This window comes from Apus apus, chromosome 3, assembly GCF_020740795.1.
Source record: "Apus apus isolate bApuApu2 chromosome 3, bApuApu2.pri.cur, whole genome shotgun sequence".
In the NCBI taxonomy this organism is placed as follows: Eukaryota; Metazoa; Chordata; class Aves; order Apodiformes; family Apodidae; genus Apus; species Apus apus.
Window position 1 is genome coordinate 70,913,116 of NC_067284.1, and position 19,286 is coordinate 70,932,401.

At 39.9% G+C, this 19,286-nt stretch overlaps 1 protein-coding gene across 2 annotated transcripts in view; it reads right to left on the bottom strand.

Annotated features, from left to right (window-relative positions):
* The window catches only part of LOC127382340 (uncharacterized), a 242,122-nt gene that overhangs the window by 110,882 nt on the left and 111,954 nt on the right, over positions 1 to 19,286 (bottom strand). Inside the window, exon 12 of one of the 2 annotated variants that reach the window (XM_051613813.1) lies at positions 10,703 to 11,909. The exons of the other annotated variant lie outside the window; for it this stretch is intronic. The gene's annotated coding sequence lies outside the window, so the exon portion shown is untranslated. Of the gene's footprint in view, positions 1 to 10,702; positions 11,910 to 19,286 lie in introns of those variants that run through there. 2 annotated transcript variants of the gene reach the window in all.

Below are 19,286 nucleotides of genomic sequence, written 5' to 3' on the forward strand. Positions count from 1 at the left end.
ACAGAGCTTAACTTTCTGTTGTGACTGGGTTACAGTCACAACAATCTCAGTGTAGTTTTCAAAGTTGTTTATTAATATGTATTTCAAAGGTTCCTATTTAATTTTCAATTTATATTTTTCTGTCAACAGTGGACATAGCTAAAATTTTTTTTAAATACAGCATAAACTAAGATTCCACTTATTTCAACTGTGATAATGCAGCACCACTGTCAAACCAGGTAGTGGCGTTACCATCAGCAGTTCCACTCAGCATACAAATTAACTGAAAATGTGCATAAATACTTGCTTTCTGTTAAATAGCCACAAAGATGCATTATCAGTAAGCCGTTCTTCAACCTTGAACAGCACGTTACAAAATTTGTCAGAATTATGTACCTATAATGGGCATTTTACCATGAGCCTGTAGAACCATTAAAGCACATTCCCAGAGTTATTGAAAGAATATTAGAATATTTTTCAGCTCACAGAATTTACTTCTGACTATTAAGAAAGGATGCACAATTGCAGTTTTTAAGTTCTACATGAACAGAGCAGGAGGTGATGGAGAGTTTCAGGGGTTTTTAAAACCTACCCAAAAAAAAGGTACAATACATTTTATAATGTAATCTGAACTCACATGTTTTCTTGTCTTCACACTTACAGAGAATTAAAGAAATGAAGGCTAGTTCTTCAAGAAGAGATGGGTCACCCCCTTCCTTCGTTTGATTTCTAGACATTCTTGGCCACTGAAATACCAATGGCATTATTTCCTTGCTGTAGCTCTTCCAAACAGAGCTGATTTCCCTGTTTTATCCCTCTAATACAGTCTCTGCACTTCAGCCACTGATTATCTTCACATATTTTCTGAAATTCCTGGATTTCTTTGTGAGATAAGGCATTTTTATAGTTTTTGTGCTGTTTATTGCCAAACAAAGCTTAAAATTTTACAGCAATGTTTTCATTAAAAAGGTCTTCTATTATTTAAATATTTAGCAAAAAAACAAATCTGAAATCTTAAAATTCAGATTTGAACTTTAGCAAGTGAGACTTCCGCAGTCTGATTCAGTAATTCTCTCTAGCAAATCTGACTCTTCACGAAGTCACAAAACTACAGATGGAGGTTTAAAAATTAATATATACAAATCACAATATATACAAATGTCAAGAATCATGCAAGTAATTATGTGGCATTTACCTTTAAAACATTCTTCCCCCATTTTCTTGTCACTTGTGAAAGGATTGATGCCTTTTCCTACCCAAACATGACAGTGGAAAGAATATTTTCCTTATTTAAATAAATTTAGGCAGACCACAGAGAAGCACTAAATGTTGATAAGGTTAGAAGTCAGTTTGAAATTAAAATTAATTTCAGCGCTAACTGTAAAGAATTCCACAGTACAATGTAAAAGATCAAAGATAAACTGAAATGTATTATGATTAACAAATATATATATATTTTAAAGAAACTAGAACTAATAATACTTGAATTATATATTTGTCACAAATATTTATAGGCAAAAAAACATTGTGTTTGCACAATGCAGTACTGAGACAACATTAAACAAAGTCCAGTATATCTGTTCTTCAGTGCATCCTATGTCCTTCATAGGAAATTATGAGCTGGTATGGAATACATAGAACCACCTCAATATTCATCACATCAGACTAGAGGAATGATGCTGTGCAGCTCTCCAACAAATCACAGCTAAGTAATACTGTTTAAAATTAGATTTTCCATGAGCAATCCACATAGCAATTTTTTTTCATGTCATGAATCTCTTGAAGAGATTTTAATCTCCATGCAGATACTTCCCAGTTCACAGTCACAAACTATGTCCTCAATGTTACCAACGAGAAAAACAAAGAAGGGTGACAAAAAGACTTTTTCTCAGCTTGGATCTGTGAGAGTGGTACACATTTCCTCACCTCCCAAATCCCCCCCTCTTCCTTTCCAAAATACCACTTTAGGTATCTGTTTGGCTGAGTGCAGAAATTATCAAAGCATGAGTAATTCAAACCCTTCAGGTTTCAGGCCCAACCACCAGCTGAAACAGACAGAGCACCGGATTCGAGTGCCATAATTTCTCCGCATCACAGACAGGTGAGATGTTAGAAAGCCACAATGGTGCAGCACTCAATTTGAGGTCATTTGCAGAAGCTGCAAAATTTCCCTTTCCATTTCGGACTGCCAGAGATGAAAAGCTTTAAAAATAAATTCCTGAGAACACTCTTGTGCTAGTTACTGGTTGGCAGTGGGGAGCCAGGCTCTGAGGTCACCTGCAGCCCTGCCTCTCCCCAGCAGAGATGGGGGCCTCCCCCACCCTGCCCGTGGCCCAGGACTCCACCTCAGCCCAGTCCAGGGCCATCAGCCCCTGCTGGGGCTCCGTGTGGTGCCTGGACTGGCAGCTCTCCAGGAGGATGCCCCCGGCAGGGTCTGGCAGCCAGGACACAATCCACTGCCCCAGCCAGGAGTGAGCAGCTTGGGGGCACTAGGGCAGCTCCAGCCTCACGCATCAGGCAGCTCCCTGGGGAAGAGGACAGGCTGAGGCCAGTCATGGTCCTGAAGGTGGGCCTGGAGCTGGGCCAGGGCTGCGCAGGGCAGGGCCATGGGGACCTGAAGCCCAGCCCTGCTGCAGCATTTCTGGGGGGCAGGTGCTGGCAGCCTGGGGTGCTGACACAGGGCTCTGGGCTCCTGGCAGAGCGAGGGGAGCCTCATGGGCCAGGCAGGGACACTGGGACCTCTTGGTCCCACCAGTGCCCTGAGGTTGGAATCCTGAAAAAAAAATCATTATTTGAGTTGTACAGTCACATAGGCAGGGCCTCAGAAACAAACAGAGAGTGATTTTCCCGCAATATTCCTGATCTCTGGTCTTTTGGCCACTTAGCCTTTTTTCTGACTTGGTTGTGCGATTTATAAAATAAGCATAATAATATCTACTTTTGAACATACTTGACACCCCTGGTCATCATGTTCTCAATGCAGTAAGTATTACTACATTGCAGAACTATGAATGAGAGGACAGAAAGATCATATGATTTTATTCTGACTAGTTGCATCGCTTATCAGAGATGAATTACAGATGGAAAAATGGGAAAAACATTTTGTTGCCTTTTCCTTCTCGTCCTCCAAAATGAATACATTTTCAGGTGCTGTTGAAATATAATTTACATCTTTTAACCTCCATCTGTGCCATTTGCAGCAATCCTCTACTCCCATCCCCATGGAAACCGCCATCAAACTCACAAATATGGGACAGAATGCTTTAAACGAATCACTTTTCACTGGAGGAAGGCCTTCTTTTTCTACAGCCATTTCCATGGGATCAGAAGCCATTGCTGGTTGCCTAATTGTTTAAAATCTTATCAAGTGCACAGGCCAGTGCTCAGCCTTTTTTAAAGTGACTTATTTTTTTTAACCAGGCTTCTAAAGCAAAATTTCTGAGCCTGATTCTTATCCTATCCCACCAGCTGTCAGCCATCAAAAACTTGTGACCTCAGTGGAATTTCACCAGTTTGAAACCATCCCAGAAGTTCCACTATTTAATTTTGAAAGAAAGTTTTCAGTGGGATGAATGAAAAAGAACGTATCTTATTTTCATTCCAATGATAGCTCAGCATCACTGTGAAAGGAACTCCTTGGCTGGTAGTTGCCAGCACAGGAAAAGAATATGTATCAGGAGACGGAGGCTCCAGTCCCAAGGATGCAATAGACTTCCTTTGTAATTTTCTGTTCTCACCTATGTCTCAGCTTTATATTAATTTCCTAATCAAATAAATAAATAAATAAAAATATCAGGTTCCATTGAGAAGTACTAGCAACAGGCAGCTCTTCTGGCTGCTCTGAATTCATGAGGCATATTTTGCTATGCAATTCCTTGAATAACTGGGGGGGGTTTAATAGATTAGCCCTGTGCTAGAATATTTCCTTTGGTTTAAGCAAGAATTTTCACATAAATATCCACTTCTGAGTCCAGTTTTTTGTGTTAATGGTAAAGAGCTAAATTTCAAACAAATCTACTTAAATGATTTATGGATGCCCATGAGAATGTCTATGATTTGGTATGTCTCTCTTGTGCTCAGAGCATGGTCTTCTGCAAAAATCTGGTCATTTAACTGCTAAAGGCACAGATTACCATTAATTCAAGCAATGATACTAGCCAAGCAGAGAAGCATAAGAAAATTCCAGCTATACACTAGTGTTTTACAAAGAAAATATTCTAGAGAAAAATAATGTTAATTATACAATAAAGCTTTAAAAATATTAAGTTATTTGGAACCTACAGTCCTGTATTCAAAATTATTACAAAACATGCCACTTCTGTTACAATGTCTAGTAACTTGTTAACGGGTCTATAGATAGGCAGCCAACTACATGATTTTCCCCTATCATAAGTTTATAGTGTCTTTTATTCCAAATGTATGAGAAATAGGATTTGAAAGTAGTATGTATGTGACTAAGTAAATGTCAAGGGTGAAGAAAAAGGAAAAAGCATCCTCACCTTCCACCACTGTTGCACAGTTACACCCTGCATGTTCCTGGAAGGATACAGTAATTAGGGACTCCATGTTTCAGAGGTACTAACTATTCCTTAGTAAGGCTAGTTGCAATCATTAAAAACTATGGGGAAGAAGCTATGGGGATGGAAAGAGGAATGTGACTAAAGTATCTAAAACTGTTACATTTTTAACTTACTGGATATGTGACCATTTTGTTGATCAGAGCTTTAATCTTGTTGTTTAAGGGGCAGGATCTCCTGTGGTGCAGAAATGGGGTAATCAGGTTGAGAACTTTGCCTGGAGCACCTTGTTTTCAGAGACTGGCTGGATCCATTGGGCTTTACATCAGGACACAACTTTCTCCTCTGGTTCTCCTGAAACTTTTGCATTGACCTTGATACTAGCAATTAGATCTGGCAGGGGACAGGTGTTTGCCACACCTGAAAGCCAAAGTCACTGGAAACAGCTCATTTTTAAAACATTTCCTTCATAATAGTTCAGCACATTCTTCTTTATCCTGATGAATTTCATTGTCACAGTTTGTAACTCAGTTAACAAAACTCCTCTAACTTTGGATTGTTTAGCAACAAAAATCAAATCAACTTATTTACTGACTCTCTTATAACAAGTTTTATAAATATTTTGTCTTGAACAAAACTCAAAATGCTGTTGTAGGAAAGCACTGTTGAGACATTTTTCAGATAAAAGCAAAGGAAAGCCAAAGAAACCCAGCTGTGCTTTCTAAATTATCAATTCCATTTTTTCTGGAGATACATGATCGCTGGCTGCATCTTCTCCCAAACCTTTCTAGCCTTTCTTTTTAAGTCCTCATACCCTGTTTCAGCCTCCTTCCAGACTCAAAATACAATGGCTCACTCCTTAAAAACTGCTCTTCTTTTTTTTTTTTTTTTCTTTTTTCTTTTTTTTTTTTGGAAAGTGGGGAGGAGCTGAGAGAATCTTACACTCCTGATTTACACTTGAGCTTGCCTCTGGATATTGTTTGTTTAGCTTGTAAAATGCCACACATCCCAATTCTGATGTACAACTGCACAACAAAATGCAGCACGTTCTTTTTGCTCTCACAACTTACCTGGAAAAGAAAAATAGAACAGCATTACAATCCCCAAGTCAGCATTAAAAGCGGTGTACATACTATAACATTTAGTTTTCAGTTATTATATACTATTTCATATTTCAGTAATCCCAGAAAAGCTGATATTGAACAAAAATTTGTTCCAGGAATTAGTGTCAGAGATTTTGCTCTCTATATTTCTTATTATTCATCTGTATCCTCCTAGCAAGAATGCTGGTATTGTTTGCAGAAGTAATTTTTCTAAGTCTCATCACTATGGGTCTTGATATTGTTTTTATTAATTAGTAATCATTATGTATCAGAGTCTTGCTCATTTGTTCCATCTAGGAGAGAATTCCTGTCCTCAGATGCCATTGGTTTGAGTAAGAGTCTTCTGTATACATCCATTTTCTTGTTCTTCTTGTTTGAGGGGTTTTTGTTCTGTTTTAGAACTTGGAAGAAAAAAAGAAAAAAAGAAACACTCTGGAAAAATAAATTGCATGTACGTAATGATAGAGTTGTCGTCGTCCCCCAGCTGGGTTATTTTGGGTCACATTTCATTTTCACATCAAGAAAAAACTGGATGAATAGTGAATGGGAAAGTATCATTATAATTGGAATCCTGCTGGTTCATGCAGGCCTGCACATCTGGAATAGGGTGGGAAAAGAGAAACAGAAGAGTGGGAAAGGCTGGATCTGTCTCACTAGACAAAACCAGGGAGTCTGGAAAGCACATGCAGTCTGGTTTCTTAAGTTACAGAGAAAGTTTTCACTCAGAAAAGAAAATGTTCAGTAATAAGCCTTTCCTCCCTACATCTCATGTTCAGAAGTACTCCTGCTCTCTCTTTGAAACTATACCTCAGCCACCTCCATTAGTTACTACGAATGTGTGGGCTGTTCCCCTCCTCTGCAGGCCCCAGTGAACACTTAACTGAGGTGGCAAAGTGATTCTTCTCCAGCCAGCCTCCTAGTTACAGATTAACAGGAACAGCCCTAGCACCATACAGCAATTTAGACAGTCAAACACATTCATTCATGTGACTGATAAAATGTGTTTGCTTTGTGTTAAAGAATCTATAAAAGCCTTTTCTAACACTGCTATTGAAAAAGTCATGGAGGTTTCATTAGTGGTAAACAACTTCAGTGCCTTATCTGGGTCACCATGGTGTTAGACAGATGGGTCTGCACTCAGCAGCCTTTACAGCTCTTTGGAGGCTTCACCTCAGACTCCAACTAAGCCCCCAAGCAGGGAAAGAGCAGGACCATGGCTAGTCTCCATAACCGAAAATAACTCCTCTCATAGATGAGAGGGGTAGCACACTGACACCAAGGACCCAGGTCTGCAGTCACTTCACAGAGAGGACAAAATGCCTTCTCACTGTGACCTCTCCAAAGAGCTCCAAAACATGCAGCCAAGTCATTTGCACAATAAAGTCCAGAAGAGAGACAAAGCATACCATCTACTAAATATATGCTACAGGAAGAAGCCATAAGGCTACATTCATATTCAAAGACAGTGACAGTGTGGTGATGGGCACTGTGAGGAAGTATCACATAACCCAAGCACTATTATTTTTATTACCATTATTTTGTCATCTCCATCTTATTTAGCTCTCCACTTACCCTTCTCAGTCCATCATACAGCATAATTACATTCCATGAATGAGCTCTAAAGTTACATTACAAAAAGAAACTCATTCTTAGAAGTTTCTCAACTGAGTTGTAAGCAATTAAAAACATCCCTGAGTGCTTCATTTAATTTTCTTCAATGGGAGAAGTCTTAGAAGTAGGTAAAAGTAATTTCCTTTGCGGAAATGGCCATGAATTCATATTATGGTGTATGAATAATGCATTGTTCCATTTAAGACATCTAAAGAACCAACAGTCTGCTGAAAGCTGGACCTACTGACATTATAAAACAGGGGACTGAAGTTCTGCAAATAAATTGAACATAAGTAATGCAGCGCTGAAGAACCCTGGGGTAGCCTCATCTGTCAGACATGGGGGGCCTACTGAAGAGGGGACTTTGTCGTGTTCCAAGCACAAAGTTGGCTGGAGAGATGTTAAAAAAGGAACTTTATAAAACTGGTATATTTCATGAAAAGCAAGTGCTTTGTTACTCTCAGCCACTTGACTGTGAGCAAGGTTCACTGAGAAGAGAGATCTGGTGAAAAAAACACTTCCCTCAGCACAAGTATCACTGGAGCAGCATATTCATCACAGTCAGCACTGTAAGACTTTTATAACTAACCCTTTCTAACCCATTTTATAATTAATCCTTTCAGATCATAGAACAGATCATAGAACATCAGGTGTATTAATTCTGCGGCTGCACTTCTGGTTGCATAGCTCTATCATGCTTAAAATCACTTTGTCTTTGCTGGGCTCAGTAATTCCCAGCTGACAGATTCACCTTGAATACATGGCCAAGAGACTGTGGAAATTGGTGCAGAAGTCTGTTTAAGACTGTATCTCTTATTTCTCAGAAACAGTGTAATTGTTAAAAAAAAATACTGCTATAAAAGAAAAATCTTTGTTCTGAATTAATGTTTGCATAATCAGGACTGACATTTTGGTATTTTTCTGCTCTGGCTAATCTCAGTACCTTCTGCAGAAAATATGAAGTGATTCTCCATTACTTCTATTGGCTGTCTGGACAAAAGGTTCTTTGTGCACTGCAGGACCAAAAGCAGTACATACATTAAATATTTGAGCTGAAGGTGTGCACCTGATAGATTAATATCCACTATTGTTATTTTATGTTGTTCATGTTGCTGGCTTGCATCCCACTTTGCGGCACAGTAAATAACTGCTCAGAAAGCTGTTGAGCAGGAACAAGTCTGCTGCATACTATAAAAATTGTAACAAATGATTGCTAGTTTAGACAATAAAAATCATATTATTTTTAATGGCTGGGAGAATGTAGGTTTCTCAGAATACATAATGTACTGTAATGATTCACAGGCTATTTTTGAATACTAGAATGCCATCTTAATTTACTTCAGCTCCACCTACAAAGGTCAATATATAAAAATACGACCAGTCTTGCAAACAGAAGATTAAATTCTATCATGTCTGTAGTGGAGCTCATCTAATGTAGCCTTCACTAACTAAAGGGTGAACAAACCTTAGTTTATTCACCTAGGTATTCCTACAACGGGATGAACAGCTTTGACTGAGAACCTATTACTTTGCCTCCATTTTAGAAGTAGCCAAAGCAACCACTTCAGATAGGTGCAACTTTTAGACAGCTAAACTATGAGATTAATTCATTATTTACTTTTGTTTGTGTTTCACTGCTAAGTACCTTACTAGAGTTAGAGTACAATACCATTGAGAATGAGAAAATGAGTCAGAAGATGGACCTTTTTTTTTAAAGAGGAATATATTTCATTACGTAGGGACAAACAAGTTAAATTTAAGTTACTTCTGCCAATAATTGCTTGCCTAACCCCTCCTTTCCCAAGTGAATAGCCCTGTTGAGATATCAGTGATATCAGCTGAACAGTTAGGTAAATAAAGCTGGCAGAGTTGACAGCATGATATAACCCTATTCTTTTTTGAAATACCATCTGAAGGTGATTCCTATCCTATTGTTCTTCCAGTTAAATGCCAAAAAAACAAGCCAAAGATTTCAAAATCTTATCCTCTCACTCATTACTTGATTATATACCTTGTCCTGTACATAGTGAATAAAAACTGAGCCATGTGCATTAGATCATTTAAAGATTCAAACCAAAAAGCATACTTCAATTTCTAGCATGGATTTAACTCAGAGTATTCCTAATAGAGATCTTGGAAAAAATACGCTATTTATTCTCCTCTTGTAGTTTCTGCAACTTCAGTTCTGCAATATAATATAGTGTTTCTCAGAATATAAAAATGTTTTCCTCTTTGAATTTTGCAGGCACCAAAAAAAGGGTTATTCTTGAGTATTAATCCCAAAAATTATATTATGTGAACTTCCAGCTGCTACACCAATGCTTTCAGCTTCAGCTGACTTTGCCCCTCAGAGTGTCAATCAAACAAAATACTTACCACTGAAATGGAAGCTCCAATCTGTCCGGTTCTCTCAGATGAACCAAAAAGTTACTCTAATACCTTATTTCACTTTCTTTCATTCAGGCCACAGCAGCACCTCAGGCATGCTTGTGAGGACAACTGTCCTTCTTGTGCTGCATCAAAACATGCTGTGACTAGAAGGCATTATTATGGCTGTAAGAGCAGCAGATTGATTGTGCCACACAAACTGTTGAGTATTAGATTGCATTCAGCTTCCCAGTACCAAGAATACACAGCTGATGAGAGAAAAGGTAACATGAAAAATCTGCTACAGTTTAGACAGGTATGTTACCCATGCAAAAATTATCTTTTACTATGAGTGCAGTGCAATGCTCAATTTCACTCCTTTCTAACCACCTCTAGTGAGACTTCAAAGATCTAAAAATTTTGACATCCTTTGGAGGATATGAGGAATGTAATGATGAGTCTTCTAATGAGTACAATTTTTTCTAGGCTATTGTACAAGATGATAGTATATATTATAATGGAAATGGTCTCAATGAATGTTTTTTTTTACTTTCTCCACCAGAACATCATCCATAGGTTACCCTCCATACTTGTAGGTAACCAGCTCCCTGCTAAACCAGACACAAATGGTTTCTGCACTGAGGCAGATGAGGTACTTTCTTGCATCTCATTCCACCACCTCGCTCAGAAATATAGTAACAAACAGCCAGGGATACAGTCACACCTGAATTTGCCACAGCCATTTTTTCTACCATGAGTATTTGACTATGATTCAAGTATAAACAAAATATCAATACCTTTTGTACATAAGTACAAAGCAACAGTGAAACAAAAGTAGTCTGCATCATGACCTTAAGGTCCTGTCCTGAAATTTCAGTTTAACTCCACATTTCACATTTTTTAGCATGATTCTATGTAAATCATTCCATCTTCATGTATTTGATTCTTACTTGCTGTTGTGGTTTGGAACAACAGACAACAAAGGAGCAGCCACATGGCCGCTCACTCAACTCCCCCAGCACACATACACACACTCTGGAATGAGGAGGACAAAGCTCCTGGGTCAAGACAAAGGGCAAGGAGGGTTCTTCACCGATTAAGGTCCCGGGCAAAACAGACTCAACCTGGGGAAAAAATAATAATTTAATTTCACATTAATCAAACACACACAGGACACAGACGACACAAAGAGCATGGCTTAAACACGTTACCCCCACTCCTCCCTTCTTCCCGGGCCCAAATCCCTTCGTTCCCGGTTTCTTTCCCTCCTTACCCCCAGCAGCACAGGAGGACAGGGGATGGGGTTTAGAGTCAGTTCACAGGCTGGTGGTTCCTGCTGCTCCTTCCTCCTCAGGAAGAAGAATTCCTTACAGTCCTGCCCTGCTTCCCATGGGACAGAGTCCTCCACAAACTTCTCCTTCATGAGTCCTTCCCATGAGGTCTGGAGCTGCTCCGGCCTGGGCTTCCCACAGAGTCATGGGCTGCTTCAGGAATAAACTCCCCTGGTGCCAGGGTCTTCCAAAGATGCATAATCAGAGTCCACAGGCAGCAAATCCACTGGTCACAAAATCCAAGTCCACTGGCCAAGTTCACCCCTCCTGCTACCTTCAGGGAATGTTCCACCACGTTCCTCCATGAGTGCAGGGGGACAGCTGCCATCTCACCATGGGTTGCAAGGAAACTTCTGCTTGGGTACCTTCTTCCCCTTCTTCCTCACCAACCACCAGCACCGCTCTTCTCTTCCAACACAGCTCTTCTTCTCCCAAGTACCTCTCTACTCAGGTGTTATAGCTGTTCTTTCGTATGTTAATCGCTGAGGCGCATTTATTGTCCCTCTAATGGATTTTTGGTTGGGTTTTGGAAGTAGGGGGAGCTTCTCAGCCTCTTACCGGAGCCACTCCTGTGGCCCTCTCCCCGCTATCAAAAAAACCCACCAAACCAGAACACTTGCAAAAGTTATTTAAATATGTCTCTCTTGCTGTCCACTATTTGTTGTTATTTTATACTGTAAATCCTTTGTGAAGCTACCATCACTTTCTCCTTGTAAGAGCTACACAGTATTCAAGAGTAAATTCAATTGAAGTAGATGTTAATTTGGAAGAGCCTCAGGTCCTAAACTTAAGTAGGATAACAGCATAGCACTCAGCAGAAACCAAGTGCCTGAATTTCTGTTCTGGTTTTTGGGCAGGATCTTGAGTCTACTCTGAGCAATACTTCTCACTCTCTACTGCACTCAGCTTTGCACTCATGCCTACATGAGCTGTACTCAGTTTAATTGGTGCTCTGGGTACCAATGTTCCACAAGGTCACAGCACACCTTATACCTGGAAACCTAAAGATGAATGTGGAAACACAAGTTACAAATAGTGTAGCAATAACATAAATTATCTGGTAAGATTAATGCTACAGTTACAGCCTGTCAGCATTCCACGGGTCACTTAACAAGGAAGGACAATCTAGAAACACTGTTGCCATTCACAAAGCCATCTGTAGTTCTGGACACATGTTTTATTTGAGCTACGAAATAAAGTTATTCTGCAGCAATTCTTCAAGAGAACATAATGAACAAATAGTGTGGCAGGAGCAACAGGTTTAGGTGAAATATAACATTTCACACTCTTTGGATAGTCTGAGCACACATAAGCAAAGGAGAACTTAGCCAAAAAAGCAATTAAAGCTTCAAGCCAAATCCTCTGTGGGCATAAATCAGCTGCACTATTTTATAGAAGGTGAAGAGCTGGCCCTGAAATGACTTTACCCTTCTGCTGTGTTATCAAAGAGCTTCTATCAGCCTCTCTTGCTCACCAGTGCTTGAAAGGAAGCATCCCATGAAGTATATGCCAGAATCCACATGATATATCTCATTGCATTTCCTCATCATATCCCCTCTGCTGATGACCTCTGCACCCTTCCTTTCAAATCCTCTGTGTTCTGATACCCCCACTGCACAAACATGGTTACCTATTTCCTACAGAAATAAACTTTGCTCAGTAACCATGGACATAGTTTATCCAGTCAGGAAAACACACAAAACAACTGTCCATTGTGAAAAAAATGAAAACGGTCCTGTTCCCATTCAGTGACCCCATCCACACTGACACCAGAGCAGCAATTTTTCTTATCTGAGGAAACATGGCCACATGGGACAAGATTACACACTGGAATATTGCAGTCACATTGAGCAATGCCTTTCTTTTTCCTCTTCTGTAATCACAGTACTGAAGGATAGATCTGACAGGATTTTATTGACACAGACTTTTTATAGATCTAGTTAAAAGGTCCCCAGACAGTCATTCAGCTTCCTGGACATATAGTACAAAAGCACTGCAGAATCATTGTTAGTGAAAATACATTCTGCTGTGAACAGGCAGGGGAGAAGAGAGGGGAATTCCAAAAGACCTTACCAGATATTACTTCAGTACACCACACTACCTGTGTTTGCCATAACCAAAAAGAAATGCTTTCTCTTATCATTAAGGGAATTGTAAGACACGGCCTCAGTTCTTAAATTTAATCTACCTGATCTTTGGCATATGTCTCCTTCACCCCATTTCCCTATCTCAACAATAAAGACTGGCTCCTTCACTTCATCTATCTTGTCAAATTAGACATGTACACTAACCCTTTCACCCTACATGATGTGGTTGGAATAACATAGGAGAGTCCTAAAACACCTCATATCCAGCCACAAAAAGATTCCTGCAGCAAAACACAGAAGCCACAAAGCTACTTACAGAAGTAACATACTACATCACATAACAGCTTGATCTCAGTTGAACCCTCAGAAATACATACACTAATTGTATCTTTAATTTTATGTACTTTGAGATCCTTAGCTAAATAATTCAGCCAATTGTCACAGTAATAGCTAGTTAAACTAGTTAAAGTTGAAAAATATTTTCTTCCTCAGCCTTTTGGTTTCACATTTATCCACTTTTGAAGCTGATTTTTAAAATACTTTAGGGTAAAAAACCAAAACAAAACACAATACCAGTACATCTTGCTAAAATGGGAGCAAATACCCAACAGCTTTTGTGCTATGGAATAGTGGGAAACAAACTTACACACACACACTTTTCCCATTGTAATGAAATTCTAACCATACTTGGTTTTGAATAATACAAGAGCAAAAATAGCTGAAGTTTGAAATGTGACACTCGGCACACGTATTATCCTTATAAGAAGTACATGGTGTGCTGTGTTTCAGAAAGACATGGTCTTTGCTTTTTTTCTTCAGTACTAATTAGCTGGAAAAAAATCCCTTCCCATTTTGACAGAGCCTAGTAAAGCTGTGCCTTTTTGACATCACAACAGTTATCTCTGCCCAGATTGACAAGCTCATGTGCTGCTGAAAAGATTTGTGTGAGAAAAGTGTTCATAAACAGATAACTTCATACTGTCTGATTCAGAAAATTACAGAAACCTAAGTAAAAACACCTAAAAATGGTCACTGATCCATAACAGAGCAAAGATTGGCTCTGGCCGCTCAGACTGAACTCAGTCTAAATCTAAGATTAAGTCAGAACACCCATTTCTTCTGGAAAAAACTGTGATCATCTGTGTACTTCACTGTGCCATGAATTTCCTTTGCACCCAGCTGGAGGTTTTCCTTCTCCTTCTCCAAACATGAAAGATTTTGAAATTATGCCTCTGGATGTTCTGCTTCCTTTTTAAGTGAATTCAAGGCCCCTTTCCTACTATTCCTTGCAGAGAAAGAATCATAGAATCATAGTATCATGCCTTGGCTTGGAAGGGACCTCTAAAGGTCATCTAGTCCAACATCATTACAATACGCAGGGATATCTCACACTAGAACAGATTGCTCAGAAACCCATCAAGTCTGACTTTGTATGTCTCCACGGATGGGGTCTCCACCATCTCTCTAGGTAACCTCTTCCAGTGATCCACCACCTTCATGTTAAAGAACTTTTTCCTAATGTCCAACCTAAGTCTACACTTCTCTAGCTCGAAACCATTACCCCTTGTCCTATCGTCACATGCCCTTGTGAACAGGTCTTCCCCAGCCTTCTTATAGGCCTCTTTCAGGTATTTGAAGGCTGCTATAAGGTCCTCCCAGAGTCTTTTCTTCTTCAGGCTGAATAACCCCTGTCTCTTAGCCTGTCTTCATCGGAGAGGTGCTCCAGCCCTGTGATCATTTTTGTTGCCCTCCTCTGGACATGCTCCAACAAGTCCACATCTATCCACATTGGGGGCACCAGAGCTGGATGCAGTACTCCAGGTGAGGTCTCACCAGGGCAGAGTAGGGGGCTGAATCACCTCTCAGTCTGCTGGTGGCACTTCTTTTGATGCAGTCTAGGATGCAGTTGGCCTTCTGGGCTGCAATTGCACATCAGTGGCTGATGTCCAGCTTTTCATAGAATCATAGAATCATAGGGGTTGGAAGGGACCTCGAAAGATCATCTAGTCCAACCCCCCCACCAGAGCAGGGTCACCCAGAGTACATCACACAGGAAGGCGTCCAGGCGGGTTTTGAATGTCTCCAGAGAAGGAGATTCCACAACCTCTCTGGGCAGCCTGTTCCAGTGCTCTGTCACTCTCACAGTAAAAAATTTTTTTCTGATATTCACCTTAAACCTCTTATGCTCCAATTTGTATCCATTACTCCTTGTCCTGTCACTGGTCATCACTGAAAAAAGCTTAACTCCATCTTCTTGACACTCACCCTTTACGTATTTGTAAACATTGATGAGGTCACCCCTCAGTCTCCTTTTCTCCAAGCTAAAGAGACCCAGCTCCCTCAGCCTTTCCTCAAAAGGGAGATGTTCCACTCCATCACCTTTGTGGCTCTGCGCTGGACTCTTTCAAGCCTTTTTGATCCACTAGTATCCCCAGGTCTTTTTCCACAGGGCTGCTCTCTAGCATGTCTTGCCCCAGCATGTATTCATATCTCTGGTTGCCCTGGCCCAGGTACAGGACCCTTCTTATGGCCACATTTATGCCTTCATCTCTGTGACCACTATAAGCTGCAACGTACAAGGTGTGAACTTCCTCACTACAAGAGTGGTCCCAAGAGAATCTCCTTTTCTTGTGGATCAAGGATTTGGATCAGAGTAGCATGTCTAACTTGGTCACTTAGGTGCAGTATATGCCATGTAGACCATCAGGATCCCAGGCCTCTATCAGACCAAATCACAGGCACCAAAGGTTACATGCAGGAGCACAAGCCAAAACAATGCTATGCCTTAAAGGATTTGGAGCTTAGTCGTGTGTAATCCAGGAGCATGGGTCACACAGATCTCTCAATTTATGGGCACATGCAGGAAGCAGGCTGGCATGGCAGATATCCAAGGACAGACAAAGTTTTCAGGCAGGAATATGATAGATGTCCAGGGCATGGAGGACCACAGGTCCTGATATCTAGGTCCTGTGTACTTCTAGAAAGATCAAGTGCAACTCAGAGACAAAGGCAGACAAAAGCATACATTACAATCTAGATGGGTCAGGGCAATCTATCCAGGCAGAAACAAGAAAGAAAACATATTTACAGGATTGTGAATATATATATCACTCTTATTTAATGTTTTTTAAATCAGGGAAACTCCTCAAGCTTAGTGATGCTCCATAAATAGTTGTGACTTTCCCCACACACACCCTATAACCAACCGAACTACATGTTGAAAGCTCCCTGTTTTACCTGCTTCATGCAGCACCACAGTGAAACCTTGATGGCACATTGTCTTTCACTTCCAGATCCTAGCTGGTTAAGTTTTCAGTTTAGCAGATTCAAAAGATTACTAATACTGCAACAAGCCCAAACCCAGGTTCTAACCACAAAACCAGACACCTCATGCGTGCTGCCCTAGCTTTCCAGCTAAAATAATTGTCTGTGACTGCCAACACAGGACACATGAGTAAGATACTGGCACTGAAGTGAGTACTGCAAGATCAGTTATCAGTGTTTGCAAGCATTTCTCAGCAACAGGGAAGGCAGCCATCATTTTCCATCTGTGCAGAATTTCAGCAGAAATAAGCCTCTTTAACTTCATGAAGAAGATATACCTTTTCAATCTTAAACAAGATGTCATGTATATCATGGTCACTGACAATTTTAGCTAACCACAGAATCACAAAATTATTGAGGCTGGAAAAGAGCTCTAAGATCATCTAGTCCAACCTATGACCTAAGACCACCACATCAGCTAGACCATCGCTCTAAGTGCCACACCCACAGTGGCATAGTCCCCTCTATACAACTTTCCATAGCTATGAACAAGTTACTGAAGCTCATACAGCACTCATTCTACCCTACCTGCCATCACTGAAGGAAAGAGAAAGAGCAGAACTGTTTTGAAATGGCTCACAGATTGATGGAGAAAAAAAACCCTCCCCTGTTAATAGAAAACCTCACCAGGTCTACAACAGAAAGAATGGAGACATGCATAATTTCAGTTCCCGTGGAACAGATAGGGTAAACCATATAGGCCACCTCTGCCCTTCACGTATCACTGTTTCGCAGATAGCTTGGGCAACTACCTTTTACAGCTTCCCATACTTCTCAATAGGCTGCAACCCTTAACCTCATGATATCAAGTCTTGTCCATAGAGAGAAGTCAGGAATTGCTACCTTCTGTAGCTGAGTGAAAATTGCATGCTCAATGCCACGAGCACAGAGCTTACTGCTTTAGCACATACAGAGTAGGTTGTCATGCACATCTTTCAGTATTCTCAGCCTTGAAGCACAGAATCAAACTTTACTGGATACATTTTCTTTATATTTTCCCCCTTAATCTTCACCTGATATGATTAAAAATTCAGAGTATAATAGATTCATACCTATGTTTTTATCCACCATTTGTAGAAAGCTTTGTATTCTGCAGATCTGGAGAGATGCCCAAGTGTTAAAGAAATGGTAAGGAGTATTCTGTAATTCTTGGGTCCTCTGCTGTTGATGATGGTTAGTACCTCTGTAACACAGACTGAAAAAGCAGGGAAGTCTCAATACTAATATACTACATAATCTGTAGAAGGCATTAGTCCTGTCTATTCCTGGTTTTCCTCTTGTGCTGACCTTGGAAACAGAAAATTGGGCCACAGAGGCAATCACTCACACTAATCAACCCCAAACTCATAAAGCAAAGGAACACATCTTCCACCACACACTACTGAAGCTCAGATTCAGACATGTCTCAGTACCAAGCTCTTGCTGCAGCACCAAGCCTCTTCAGTTTGAGAGCTGGACCTATGTCTTGTTTTTAATACCAAAAATTCCCATCAAAACATACCTAGTTCCTTATATACATCAGTTTTCTCAGAGCCATGGAAAAACCTGGACTTCTGCAAATCAGCACAGCATAGTGTCTTTTGTTTACAATATAATACACTTCCTCATTGCTGGAAGAGAGCATTTTGGTAAGGCCATCTTGATAATTCAGAATGGAAAGTTCTTAGAAAGAGATATTAAAGACTAAATAAACTCTGGTGCTTCTTGAATCTAGTGGGGGATGAGGATATTAATCCCTTTGCAGATTTCCCCTTATTGTACAGGCACAACTGAAGAACAGAAGTGCGCTCACTACATTATTGTAAAACTTCATTGTTTCTTACAGAGTTTTAGCATAGTTTTCACAGAGGGGGACTGAGGGGAAGGTTGTTAGGCTTTGGCTGGAAAAGCATATTTCAGAACAATGCTAATCAAACAACTAATGACTACCCTATGAAGAAGTGTGGCCAGCATTGTGCTTTTGCACACACACACACAAGCAAACAAACAAACAAACAAAACCCAACCAAAAACAAAACAACAAAAAATCCAACACAGTCTACCAACATTGTTCAGAGAAACTAAACTAGGATTCTTTTGGCTACAGTTGACAGTGGAACATGTTGGTACGTAACATCATTCTGATGGAGAAGGCCTAATGCTTTGAATGGTTACCCAGACATTATCGGTGCCTCCTCACTGGAAGCAAAGTTATCAGCAATGCTACTTTTTGCCAGTCTTTCTTCCTTCCAAGTAAATAAGATAGACTGCAAGGACAACTTCTCAGTTCCAGCTAAATGAGCAACAGGTCAGCCCTAAGTATAATAACTGTAAGCTCTAAGCATAATAATATAATAAGACATTTCTAAACATCCAGAAGATTGTGTGTCATGAATAAGCTGCTTTAAATGCTATTTAAACAAACTTATCCACCACTAATACCCATGTTGACATTGTCTTGGGTTTATAATGCATTTTCAAAGGTCGTTAATATTGTCATCATCAAATATGTAGCATTTCTTCTCTGAAAGTAGAGGATTTTTGTTTTCTTATATTTGAACTGATAGTATCAAAAAGAAACATTTCAAATTTTTTGATTTCTGCAAGCACTTTTTACTCTCTGTTCTAATTCAAGACAAAAATAAACTATATATATTCTGAAACTTCAAGCACCCCCTCCAGGCAGGGGCTCAGTTCTTTAAGCAATCTTCATCTGCTGTAAAGACAAACTATTTTGAATGCTTCCAGGAAGATTTCTAAATGCAAGTTAACACTTGGTGTCACAGGAAGAAAACCCCAAATACAAAACACTCAGGCAATTTCCAATGCACTGCAAGGGAAATAGGGTTAAAATTTGAAAATGTATATTCTTTCCCTGTGTTTTTGGATTGTTCTAAAATAAAATGAAAAAAATATATATATTCCTGATCACTTTGAATAGTTAAAACCAAAACATCATGGACACCCAAGACTCATGGACATCATCAT